The sequence below is a fragment of the Diachasmimorpha longicaudata genome, chromosome 4 (assembly GCF_034640455.1).
Source record: "Diachasmimorpha longicaudata isolate KC_UGA_2023 chromosome 4, iyDiaLong2, whole genome shotgun sequence".
In the NCBI taxonomy this organism is placed as follows: domain Eukaryota; kingdom Metazoa; phylum Arthropoda; class Insecta; order Hymenoptera; family Braconidae; genus Diachasmimorpha; species Diachasmimorpha longicaudata.
In genome coordinates, this window is record NC_087228.1 from 4,923,793 (window position 1) to 4,936,120 (window position 12,328).

The window sequence follows — 12,328 nt, forward strand, 5'->3', positions numbered from 1 at the left end:
ACGAGTTTACCCTGCACTTCCCACGAGTTCGACTATCGTTGGGTATATGTATGACTTGAGTGCTCGTTTTAGATAAAAGTTACTTTCAAACTTTTTAATTTATTAATTTTTTTTTTTCACAAACTGCGGTGAAACAAATTTTCGCAACGATTTTTCTTCTCATAAATACCCAGAAATTCGTAACGAGCGGATAAAACGTGCGATATTTTCCAATCTCGTGAAACCATTTTTACCTCATGATTTCAGCGGTTTCAGCTCATGTCACGGGATTTCATGGGATTAAAATCGGTTTCTGAAATCATTTCATCGAGACGTGACACCCGGACTTGACCATCGAACAGCCCGTCGGCATTTTTAACAAAAATTTCTGTAGTTCCTGTAGATTTTTACAAAAATTATATTTTTCCCGAATCAGCTCTTGAATTCCTCAAAAAAAAAAAATTGTTTCCATATACATTGGCAACCCTCAACCAAGACGTAAATAAATAAATATTTCACGCTTTCCACTGCTATTTCTGAGAATTTTTTACAGAAAAAAAACCGCGAAAAATTGAATTCACTCGGGTACATCCCCTTTTCCATCACGTCAGTATAATTTTCTCATAAACCTATCGTTATAAAGTCATATTGGTAGATTAATAGCCCACTCCGGCCCTATCCACTTTGAAGATCTAGACCTCTTTATACCCCGCATTCTGCCCCCCCACGTACCCCATCCCTCCCCCACCCACGAGCCGTCTCTTGTTCCGAAAAAAAAAAAAACAAAAAATACGACTATACTGACTCAATCCCGTCGAAATTAATCAGTTATGACAGAATAATCCTCCATCAAATAAACGTACCCGGCATTGTTCCAGAATGGAGATGAATACCATCATATATACGCACTCTGCAATCCATACACAGTTGCGACAGTTGATGGTCCGGGGGTAGTTGGCGGGAGGGGCGCGAGGGGGAGGGTGGAGACGATGTTGCAGGTGTAGCGTACTCGTAAATCAAAGCGGAGCACTAAATTCTAGCAATTCCGGATCCGGGAAAATGACGCTATGCAATAATATAGAAACTTGAATGTTACCCCCACCCCTTGACCCAGGGGGGAAGGGGTGGAGGAGGAGGAGGAGGTACATTCAGTGTAATAAAATTTGAAATGGTAATTCGCGAATGAGTTTAAACTGGAAAACAAGAGCCCAGCTCTGAGTCCTTCTCCCTCACCGCGAGTCTTGAATTTAAGTAATTCATAAAAAATGCAATTTATCATTGTTTATGTGGCTTTTAACAATTTTTCAAAATTTTTCAGCCAAATATTTTTTTAATCGTCATTCTAACATGCGGTATTATTGAATTAGCCTTCCGCTGACATGTCCCAATTTCATTTCGGTTTCTCAATTAACTAATATATGAAAATAAAACTATAAATAATAAACAGAATTTTTCTTAAATATATTTATTAAAAAAAAAAGTGAATAACTGGAAAAAAAATAGCGTCAGAAATATTGAGTTAATGATATTTCTTATAACAATAAACTGGAATAAATATTTGGGATTGGGTTAGACCCACCTACGGAAAGTTGAATAATAATAATAATTATCGTTGATAACAATATAATGAATTTCGAAAAATTGAACAATGTATTATTCAACAGCCCAATTATCTCCCACGAAAGCTCTCGCGGACTTAAATTCCTCCAATTATTTTCCTCATTTCCCTAAAAACCAAGTAATACGACTCTAAGAGTCATAAAGTTGAAGGCAATATTCCTCCATCCGGCATTTCAATCCTCCCCGCCACTCGACGCGCGCAATTCACCCCTCTCTTAAACCCCCTCAAGCGCCTGTACCCTTCCCTCCCTTCTTCTTCATAACGCTTACCCCCTTTTGCGATTCCATTTCATTTTGCTCCGCCCCTGACACACGCTTTCATCCATTTTTTTCATTTCAATGTCTTTTTCTCTCTCGATCTCTCCCCCAGCAGTTTTCTTCCTTTTCCCATGTCAATCTCATCCCAATCGAACGTCCCCGGCATTCAAGAAGGAGGAGGAAGCCCAGAGGATTTTTGAATTCACCAGAAATCAATTTTATCTGTTGATATTGACACTTGCAAAATTAGTTCTATTTTTATGTCATTAATTTATTATTTCATAATTTAAGAAATGTTATTCATAATTTTTTTGCTGCAGTTTTACCGCTTTGCTTTCATCCCCTAAGAATTTTCCGGGAGGTCTTCGAGGCTTAGTGGATTTTTTAATTCATCGGAAATCAATTTTATCTGTTGATATTGGCACTCGCAAAATTAGTCCTATTTTTATCTCATTAATTTATTATTGGAAAATTCAAAAAATGGTGTTCATATTTTTTTCGCTGCAATTTTATCGATTTTGACTCTTACCCCTTAAGAGGAGGGGTCCGAGAGGTTTCCGAGAGGTCTTCGAGGGCTAGTGGATTTTTTAATTCATCAGAAAGCAATTTTATTTGTTGATATTGACACTCGCAAAATTAAGTCAATTGTTTTCCTAATAATTTATTACTTTATAATTCAAAAAATGTTATTCATAATTTTTTTGCTGCAGTTTTACCGATTTGCTCTCACCCCCTAAGAATTTTCCGAGAGGTCTTCGAGGCCTAGTGGATTTTTTAATTCATCGAAAATCAATTTTATCTGTTGATACCGATATTCGCAAAATTAGTTCTATTTTTGCTCCATTAATTTATTAATTCCTAATAACAAAAATATTCATATTTTTTCGTCGCAGTTTCGCCGATTTGCCCTCACCACTCGAGGATTTTCCGAGAGGTCTTTGAGGTACAAAGGGATCCGGACACTTTGATGATGGAGAAAAAAAATGGTGAGTCATCTCCTACAGTGAAATTCTTTTCTTCTCGAACATTATCCTGATTGCTTGACTCTCCAGAAAAGAGTATTAAAAAATAGATACTCTGATACTGTCCGCTTTGATGGGATTTTTTTTCCTTTCACTGTGTGGGCCATTTATATTTTATCAATTCTTGTAATCACTGAACTTCTCAACATTCGCCACCCACACAACGTACCACCGAGCCAATCCGGAAGAGAAATTCTATTAACAAAAGTTTTTCAATTTCCTCGATTGTAATCACGAGAAAATGCGAGGAAAATTGAAAAATTCGAGATAATAACGATTATGAAATTCTCTTCTAGAGAGAACCGAATCCTGAGATTTCAACTTCAGAAATTAAATTCAATTAAATCACGCGGGGGAAAATATTCAATAACAATTATGCAACTGGACTAAAAAAATAAAAATTTCAATTTTGCATCAAATTTAATTTTTATTTTTTATTATTTATTCGCGCAATAAAAGTCATAATGACTTCTCAAAAATTTTAATTTCATCTTCTAATTAAATTATAATTCGACCGTTATAAATAAGTAAATTATTTGCATCATTAACCCCAAACAATTATCAATTCAATTGTGTTTGATGCATAATTAATTAATTCTCAATTCTTCACAAAAACAAATCTTTTCATGGAAATAAATAGAACAATAAATTTGAAAACGTCATTTCAACTCCACTCATCGAGTTCTCAGTATTATCGTTCGATCGAATTGAAAAACAAACAGAAAATTAAATCACAAGGTTTGTTGGTCCAAGACATGCTCCCTCCCAAGGCGGGGTGGCCCACCCCCGGGAATCAATAACCAACAAGGGCTGCCGGGGGTAGCGAGGGGGGCGGGGGGGGGGATCGACGCGCCAGAGACACGTCGGCCGTCAAGAGGGCTTTTTGGGTGGTGGTAGAAGAGGGGAGAGGATTTTACACGGTAGAGGGTAAAATCATGTCCCGCCCATGGCACGCGACCAGCACGCGACCAACCATTATCCCTCGCCTCCCTCGGCCCCTTACTTCCACCCCTTCAGTTGACAAAAATACGAGGAGGGAATTTATCCTCCTCCCTTGTCGTTTTTACAGACTCCTTACAATCATAAAACCGCCCTCGACACCATCTCCTCAGAGGCCTTTCTCCCTCCTACCCCTGTCCCTCTCGATCACCCTTTAAGCTCACTCTTTAATCCGAGTGGGAATTGTCCCAAACTCTTTGTGACATTATCATGAGACAATGATATTCTCGTTCTGAAAGATCTTTTCAAATTTATTTACTCAATTTTTTTCTAACATTTTTCGTTTTATTTGATGAAACGTAATTGACTCGTCTTTAGACTTTTTTGTTAAATTGTTAATTATCTTTTAATGAATTGAATTCAAGATTTTTGTTGTCAACTTCTTTCCATTTTGGTTAATTATTAATTATGTTTTCCCAACATCTTCTGTCTCTCACTGACTGATTCTCAGTTGGAAAGATTGTTTCAAATGAATGTAATTAACTCATTCTTCAATTTTTAATTTCTTTCATTAAACGTCATTGATGTTATTGTACTTGTTTTATACCCACAATTTTTAATTAAGACATCTCTTGTCCCCGTCAGACTAATTGAAAATACTGAAGAGAAAAACATTTTGAGCATTCAGTTCATCAGGGAATTCATTATTGAATGGAAATCTGTTACAATTTTTCCAATTAAATTCTTGTTTTTTTTTCCTGATGCCAAAGAGGAGACGAATAAAAAAAAAGAAAATGAAGAGAATACGTGCTCGAATCTCTCAGTGAGACATAATTAATTTTTTGTTAACATCACTTTGCATTCGCAGTTTTTTAATTAATTAAATATCTGGTTTCTCTCAGACTGATTAAAACAACGAGTTGAAAAATATTTTCCCAAATTTATTTGCAATGGAAGAGAGCTCTCGTAGTTTTTAATTAGTTTTTTTACGTGTCTTTAACGAGGAACGAATGGAAAATTTTACTCGAGATATTCTCGGGTGATTGTGATTGCTGTTTTCATTGATTACAAAATTTAATGTGTTTTTTTTATTTAATTGGGTGATAGTCGTAGTTCTGGAAGTGCTGATAATGCTAGAAATTATCAGATGACCACGAAATTTAGATTTAATTTTTAAATATTAAATACGTGGGAGAAGATGAAGGGGATGATAATTAATCTTAATAAATCATTTAACAATTAAATTCGCATTATAAAAATTATTCCTGACGTAATTCCCCCTACCTTATTTCAATTATTATTAAGAGAGGAGCTGAGGAAAATAAAAAAACAGTCGTTCTGATTTTTTTAATTAGATCTTTTGGCACCGGTTTTTTCAGATATTTTTAATTAAATATTTAATCCTCCAATCATTATATGAAAAATACAACAAATTCCCTCCCCCTACACAATCGTCCTAGAGCCTTCAGCTAATAAATTGCATCAATTCCACCCCAGAGTAGAATCTCTCCCAATAAAACCCAGGAATTTACTTAAATCAGACTAAAAATTGTCCAAAAAATCCTCATTCAAAATCACATTATTATCAAAAATTCAGAAAAGCCTGCCCACCCCCCCAACAATTTTCCCGACCATCCAATTGTCCTCTCCATCCTCCCCCACCAATTCCAAAAAATACCACCCCATAAATTTTCCCTATGAACTTCGTACTCGTTGACAGAATTCCAAGTTCCGTAATTTCTCCCGATCCCCTAATTTTCCAATTAATATCACCAAAAAATACCCTAAACAATTAAACTTCCCCCTTAAAAAAATACAATATTATCCCCTGAAACTACAAAATCCTCTCCCCCTCAACGAACACCTGCTTTCAACCCCTGCAACTCCTCCCTCGCAATCGACCTCTCGTCTCTACACTCCTGGGTTAGTAGAGCACGAGACGTGCGATAACTCGTGTCCCAGTGGTTTAGACGCCCTAGGCTCCTTACCCCAGTCCCATTACAGACCCTTCGACACCTGTTGAAGGGTCCTCCACCTCTCCCCTGTTCTTCCTCCCTCATCTCTTGGTTTTTTTTTCCTCCAAAAACTCACTGGAATCCCACCCACCACCACCACCACCACCACCACCCCCCCCCCCTGCCTTTCCTCCTCCGCCCCTCACGGGAAAACAAAGATAACTCTTTCCGGTAGACGTAGGGGAGGAAAATGTAAATTCGAATATTCACGGTTCGTTGCTTCATGGATTTGGCGGCTTAACACAATGTTGGTAACGAACCAGAGCTCTTGCCATTAGGGAATTCGATTTGTCGGAGGGGTGGTGAGGCGAAGTGGGGGGAGGGGGAGGGGTGGAGTCGGTTTGTATTGGGGTTGTAGCATTTTATTAAACCACTCGACTGTAAAACACGATAGATCTGTCCAATTATCGATCGATACGTGTATTTGAGGGGGAGGGGGTTTGTGGGGTAGAAACCATGGCCTGATGGTAGGGTATATTTCAATGTTTTGCGAATGAAATTGAGTGGTGGGCCCACTCGGACGATTCAAACACGTGTCATGAACCAAATGGCGGTGATGGACGATTAAATAATTTGTTGCGGTTGGGAATATAAGCGATGGTGCCGTGACAACACGTGTTGGAGCCGATTCATGGACAGGATTTTGAATTGATTGATCTGGGGTGCGGGATTTTTCGATTTTTTATTGAGGGGATAATGAAGTCGACGGGGTTATTTGTGGGTTTTGGGAGTTTCAAGGGGATTTTACTGTCTCGTAGAATTTTTGAAAATCGCGGGGTAAGATTTTAAGATTTTTTTTGTATTTATTATTATTATTTTGCATTTATGATTTTTTAATGGGGTTTAGAACGATTTTATCAGGCCATCATTGCCCAGTGATTCATATAAATGTGCGAACGGTAAAAAAGTCGTGAAGAACAATTTTCCAGATTTTCTTCTTTCGCTCACAAAAAAAATCGGAATAATAGGAATATAAAGTTCTCCGTTGATCTGACTACTCAAAAATTCGGGAAAATCTCTTGAGCATCCGCTTACCTCGTAAGTCGAACCGATCCAGCAACAAAAAAATTTTAGAGAAGAAAACGCATTTGTACCTAAGTGTGCATAAAAATTCTGGAGAAAAGAATCCCACTTCCGAGCTTGGGAAATCCGCTAGCCACTGTACAAAGTGGGTATCCCTGTTCGGTGTGCTTCTTTTCTCCTCTTCCGGGCTTGTGAGAGAGTGGGAAACGTCGGGGCTCATCTCTAATACCAGACTCGATAAAAAAACTTGATTTTTTTTCTAATTTAAAGTAACTCTACTGTTACAAAATCCTCACTTCTCGAATTTCCCAACCAAATCACACCACAATAATTTTTCCAATGTCTCTTCAATCCGGATGATTGAAATTACATGTTATACATTTTTTATCAACATTTTTTTCTCATAAAAAAAATGCAAAATTGCTGTCAAAATATTTTCAACCCAACTACAATTTTCTAGCTAATATAAGAAGGAAATCCTAAATTTTTTTGCTCACCCATTTCTTAACTTTCAACCTCTCGATTTCAAACTCTTACTAATTTAATTTTGCAATTTTCAAGTTAAAAAAAATTACAACAATGATAAATTCATCGACCTAAATATTTGTTCACTAAAATCCCCTCTTTATTCGCCTCAGGTTGATGGTTATTTTCCAGTATTTTCGTTTTAGAGGGAAATTTACTCATGAATAAGCAAAATAGCTCCTTCGTTCTACTTTTCCTTCCTCTGAATTTCCTCTCCCCCCTCCGCATTTCCCCTTCCCCGTGCCACTTCCGCCAGCAGATGCCAATTTTACTTTGATTATGTAGTCTAAACCCCGTAAGTTCCTCATAAACCCATGCCATATTCATTTTTACAGCGTTTGAGAGATAAAAAAAAAAAACAAAGTTGAAGATGAAAAACAAAGGATGAGCTGTTATTCCCATTCCTTTTCATCTCCTCCCCTTCTCTTACCCCCTCTCCACCCCAACAATTCTTGACTTTGTTCCAGATAACGCGAAACAATCCACCTTTCAGGTTTATGAAATTTTAAATGAGAAAGTCGGTGAATGAGATGCGAGATGGCAGGGGGAGGGGGAGAAATTGGGTTGAAACACTTTTTCAATTTCTTGGCTTTTCTACCCCTCGAGTACCAAATGAAAAACCACGGTAGACCTGTAGTTTTTTAATTAAACACGGCAGAGGAGTGTAACAGTGATAAATGCACCAGTAATTAAAAGTAAGTAGTGGAGAGGAAAAGAAGAGGAATGTGAAAGCTTAATCTCGAAATTTATGCGCTGCAGCTTATCCCCGTTGCATTGACGAGGTATTAAAGTGGAATATATTTATCAAGATTTCTTAGTTAATCCGGGGAGATGTGTAATTAAATATTGGGAGAAGTTGGCGCTGTGTTGAGGTACAGAATTTAGTGAGAGCTGTTTATAGGCTCCGGTGATGTAACAGATTTTCAAATAAATATTACACGTGAGTTTCGTTTCGATTGGATTTTTTATATTTGTTGAAGTGAATTAAATGATTGAAGGGGTGTGGAAGATTTCTGGAGTATTTTAAAACGTTTTAGAACGCCTTAAAGTATTTTGGGAGCTTTGGATATTCTAGGGTATTTATAGAATATTTTAGGAACTTGCTGGAACCATTTAGAACACTTGGGAATATTTTAAAAAATTATGGAGCATTTACAAACTCTGCAGGATTTATTTGAAATAGTCTGGCAACTCTCCGGAATATTTTGGAGAAATATAGATCATTCAAAAATATTTTAGAAGCTTTCTAAAATATTCTAGAAACTTTCTAAGATATTTTGAAAACGGTCAAACGTTTAGAATCATCATAAATTTTTTTTTAATGTTAACAGGGCTTTTATAAAATTTCTAGGAACTTGCTAGGACATTTGACAACACAAGACAACATTTTGGATAATTCTGGAGGTTTTTAAATATTCCAAGACGTTTTTAAAAATTTGTACAAACTTCCTGGAACATTCTAGAACACAGTAGAATATTTTTGGAAGTTCTAGACCATTTTAGAACACTTTAGAATTTTTTTTTGAATGATCCAGAATGTTTTCTAATATTTCAGCATATTTCTGAACTATTGTAGAACATTAGAAAACATTTTCGAACATTCTCACCAGATAAAGGATCTGATGATAAATGAGAGACTCTGATCAATCGACAAATCTCAACAAATTTCAAAGAACATTAAATAACGAAAATTATAGCATCAGATATTCAACTTCAGGGGAATTCACTCTCGTGTGTCGAATAATTCAGTGGTACCAAAGTACCTCCAGTGTGAACCTTGGGCAAAATAATTAGTCAAGTTTCTGAATTAGTGAGATAGTACACGGGGATAACGGAAGAAAGACAGTAGAATGGAATGGATGAGATTGCTATTAGATAAAGTGCGGACTTGGGAGTGTCTGAGAAAGTGCCAGAGTGCCTGCTGAGATAGTGCCGAGGTGAGTGGAGAATAGGACTCTACAAATATTGAATAAAAGGTACTATCCTCCGTCAAAAGAAGAATCTCAACATCCCCCTCACCCTCCCCTCCCCCTCTTACAATTGGCTTAACAATTTTCCTGGAATAGAACAAAAAGATATTGAGAGTGGATGGTATGTGTGGACAAAAATTAACTGTCTGTCTATAGCTTTGTTTAGTCCATCTCAGTATTATATAGTTTTTCTGAGAATAGTGCCGGAATGTTTAGAATAGTTTTAATAAAGAGGAACAGAAAAAGAAAAAAAGAAATGAGAGAACAAGGGCCTTTTGTTGAATGCGCCCAGAGTGTGAAAACTCTGGTCACTAAGGGTTAATTCCTCTGGAGACATCATACGATATTATTGAGAGTGCTTGATGTGTGTGGACAAATCGTCCACACACCGTCCATCAAATGAATCGTCTGTCTATAGATGTTTTTAGTCCATCTGAGTATGTTATAGTTTTTATAGTTTTTCATCAGATAGTACCGAAATGTCTAGAATGGTTTCAATGAATGGAACCAGAGAAGAAACAGAAAGAAATAAAGGAACAAGGGCCTTTTGTCAAATGGGTCTAGAGTGTGGTATCTTTGGTCACTAAGAGTCAGTTGATCTGGAGACATCATAGGAGATAGGAGATATACCTTCTGCGTGCGATAATAATAATTAAAGTTGATAGTTAAATCGTTTTTATATTATTGAGACAATCCCTGTCCATAATCCAATAAAAGAAATAAGTTGATACAGCTCTTATTATAAATATGCTCAGAAGAAAAAATCGTTGACTATTTGACAACAGAAATATTGATCCCATCGAACTGGAAAATCCAAATTGATAGGATAAAGCAGCGTTCCTATAGCTATCCTCGTCTAGTAAACAAACCATTGAATAAACAACCAATTTTCAATTAAAAATTCAACTGAACCGTACTTCTTGCGGCTCTATCATGCAGCGAAACCAATGCTTTAATGAAAAAAAATTACCCATTCGGCAGGATATCAAAGGATACCAAAGGTATTTGGGATATAAAAAATATGGAAAGCATCTGCCCGCAAAAATTATTGGGGCCACGAAAAAAAATTGTGCGGAATCTATCAGGATTTAAAAAAAATAGAGATTCCATAAAAACCGACGTTTTTTATTGAAAAAAAAAACGAATAGACAGAAGCAGAGACAAAAAATATACAGAAAGACACAAATAAAATTTGAATACAAAATTCCGTTGAAGGATGTTCCTGATTTGGAGTAGATGGAAAAAAATGTTGGATAAAAATTAGATCTCTAGAGGGTGAAACGTGGGACGCAATGACAATCAACCAATGATTAGGTCAAATTTTGGAAAAATCCGACTAGGAAGGTTAATTTTTGTGATGACATTAACATTCGTCCTTCATTTCGCCCTTTGGAGGTCTAATTTTTACCTAAAACGTCTTTCTGTGTAGCAAAATAGTGTTTGATACCCGCGGAAAGTGCTTTTAATGTCGTGGGCTGACAGCACTCATCTTGACCTCCTGCCATAAACGTCCTACGAGCCTAAAAATCCTTTGCAGCAATCGCATTGAAATGTACTATCGGCGAGATGGTTGATAGCCTTGGACTACGTTCTTTTCGAGGTTCCTATGAGTCCCAGAGCGAAGAGGGTGTCAATCCGTGATTAGTTTTTTTGCGAATATTTTATTTATCGCGATAAATAAAATACTTTGCTTTCTAATTTTAAGTACATCATGATTCCCAGATGATTTATAATTTTTCTAAGGCTCTAGAAATATTCTAAAACCCATTTTTATGTTTTTCGAATTTTTCTCAGCTCCTGGGCCTCGTAGAGCAAAAAGGGCCCGTGGCATAAGTTGTTTTTTCCCAAATATCTCGGAAAACACTTTAGATAGACCAATAAATCCAACGACATTCGTCTCATCAGACGATTTACGATTTGTCTACGGCTCCGGAAAAATTCTAAAGTGCATTTCTGTTTTTCGTGTCTCTCTCGACTTCAAAAACAACATTTTAATGAGGAACATTTATCCATGTGGCGGAGGATCAAAGCCCGCTGAAATTCCGTGTTAAACAAAAACACGACCAATATTGAAAGCATCGGGCGTAATCAAAACTATATGTGAAAATTGTTGGAGCCGCGAAAAAAACTTTTCATCCCCTTTCCCTTCATCCGGAAGTTCCGCAGAGTTCGTCGAGCTGGAAAGAAAAATATAGTCGCAAATCAAACAGAAAACACATTTTCGCTCTTTTTGCACTCCCTCACCAACCCCTCTCTCACTCTCTCTGTACCCCCCCCCCCCCACAATCCCCCGCCAATGCCCCTTCGTGTAAATATTTGTTCTGGAAATATACGTTCGTCTCTCGTTCCCATTTCATTCGCTACTGTTCCGCCAAATATATTCCCTGGCATTCTTCCGTATATTGCCCAACCCCTCACCTCACTTCCCCCAAACTCCCATCCTCTAGGTATTTTCCACCCTCCCCTTGGCTACCTGGTGCCGCCGGCGGAAGGAGTGGGGGAGGAGAGGGGTTCCTTCGACCCAGCGGGCAATCAATTCCAAACTCAAATGAAATACTCGAGTGAAATATGAGATTGCCCGTCCTGTCTGGGCCGCCTCAGAATTCCACCCCCTTCGCACCCCTTCGCATACACCTTCTAGTTCTACCCCTCGTTGGGGAGAGAATAATTCAATTTGTTTGTTGATAAAAAAAATGAATGGCGCAGAGGTGAATCCGATAAATTGAGTTTTTAGAATCTTTGTGTTTTTCAATTTTTGAAAGCTCATGCTTGAACTTGAAGATGATGGGGACAATCGGTATTTCAATTTTTTTGAAAATTTTCATTTTTTTTTCTCACTTTTAATTATGTCGGGGCAGATCAGACTTCAAATGCATTCAATAATACGTTAAGATGTTTCTTTCGATGTCATTAAGTATAAGTTAAACGATGGTTATCACAACTGTTATCATTAATTCTACTTTTATTATAATTTTTG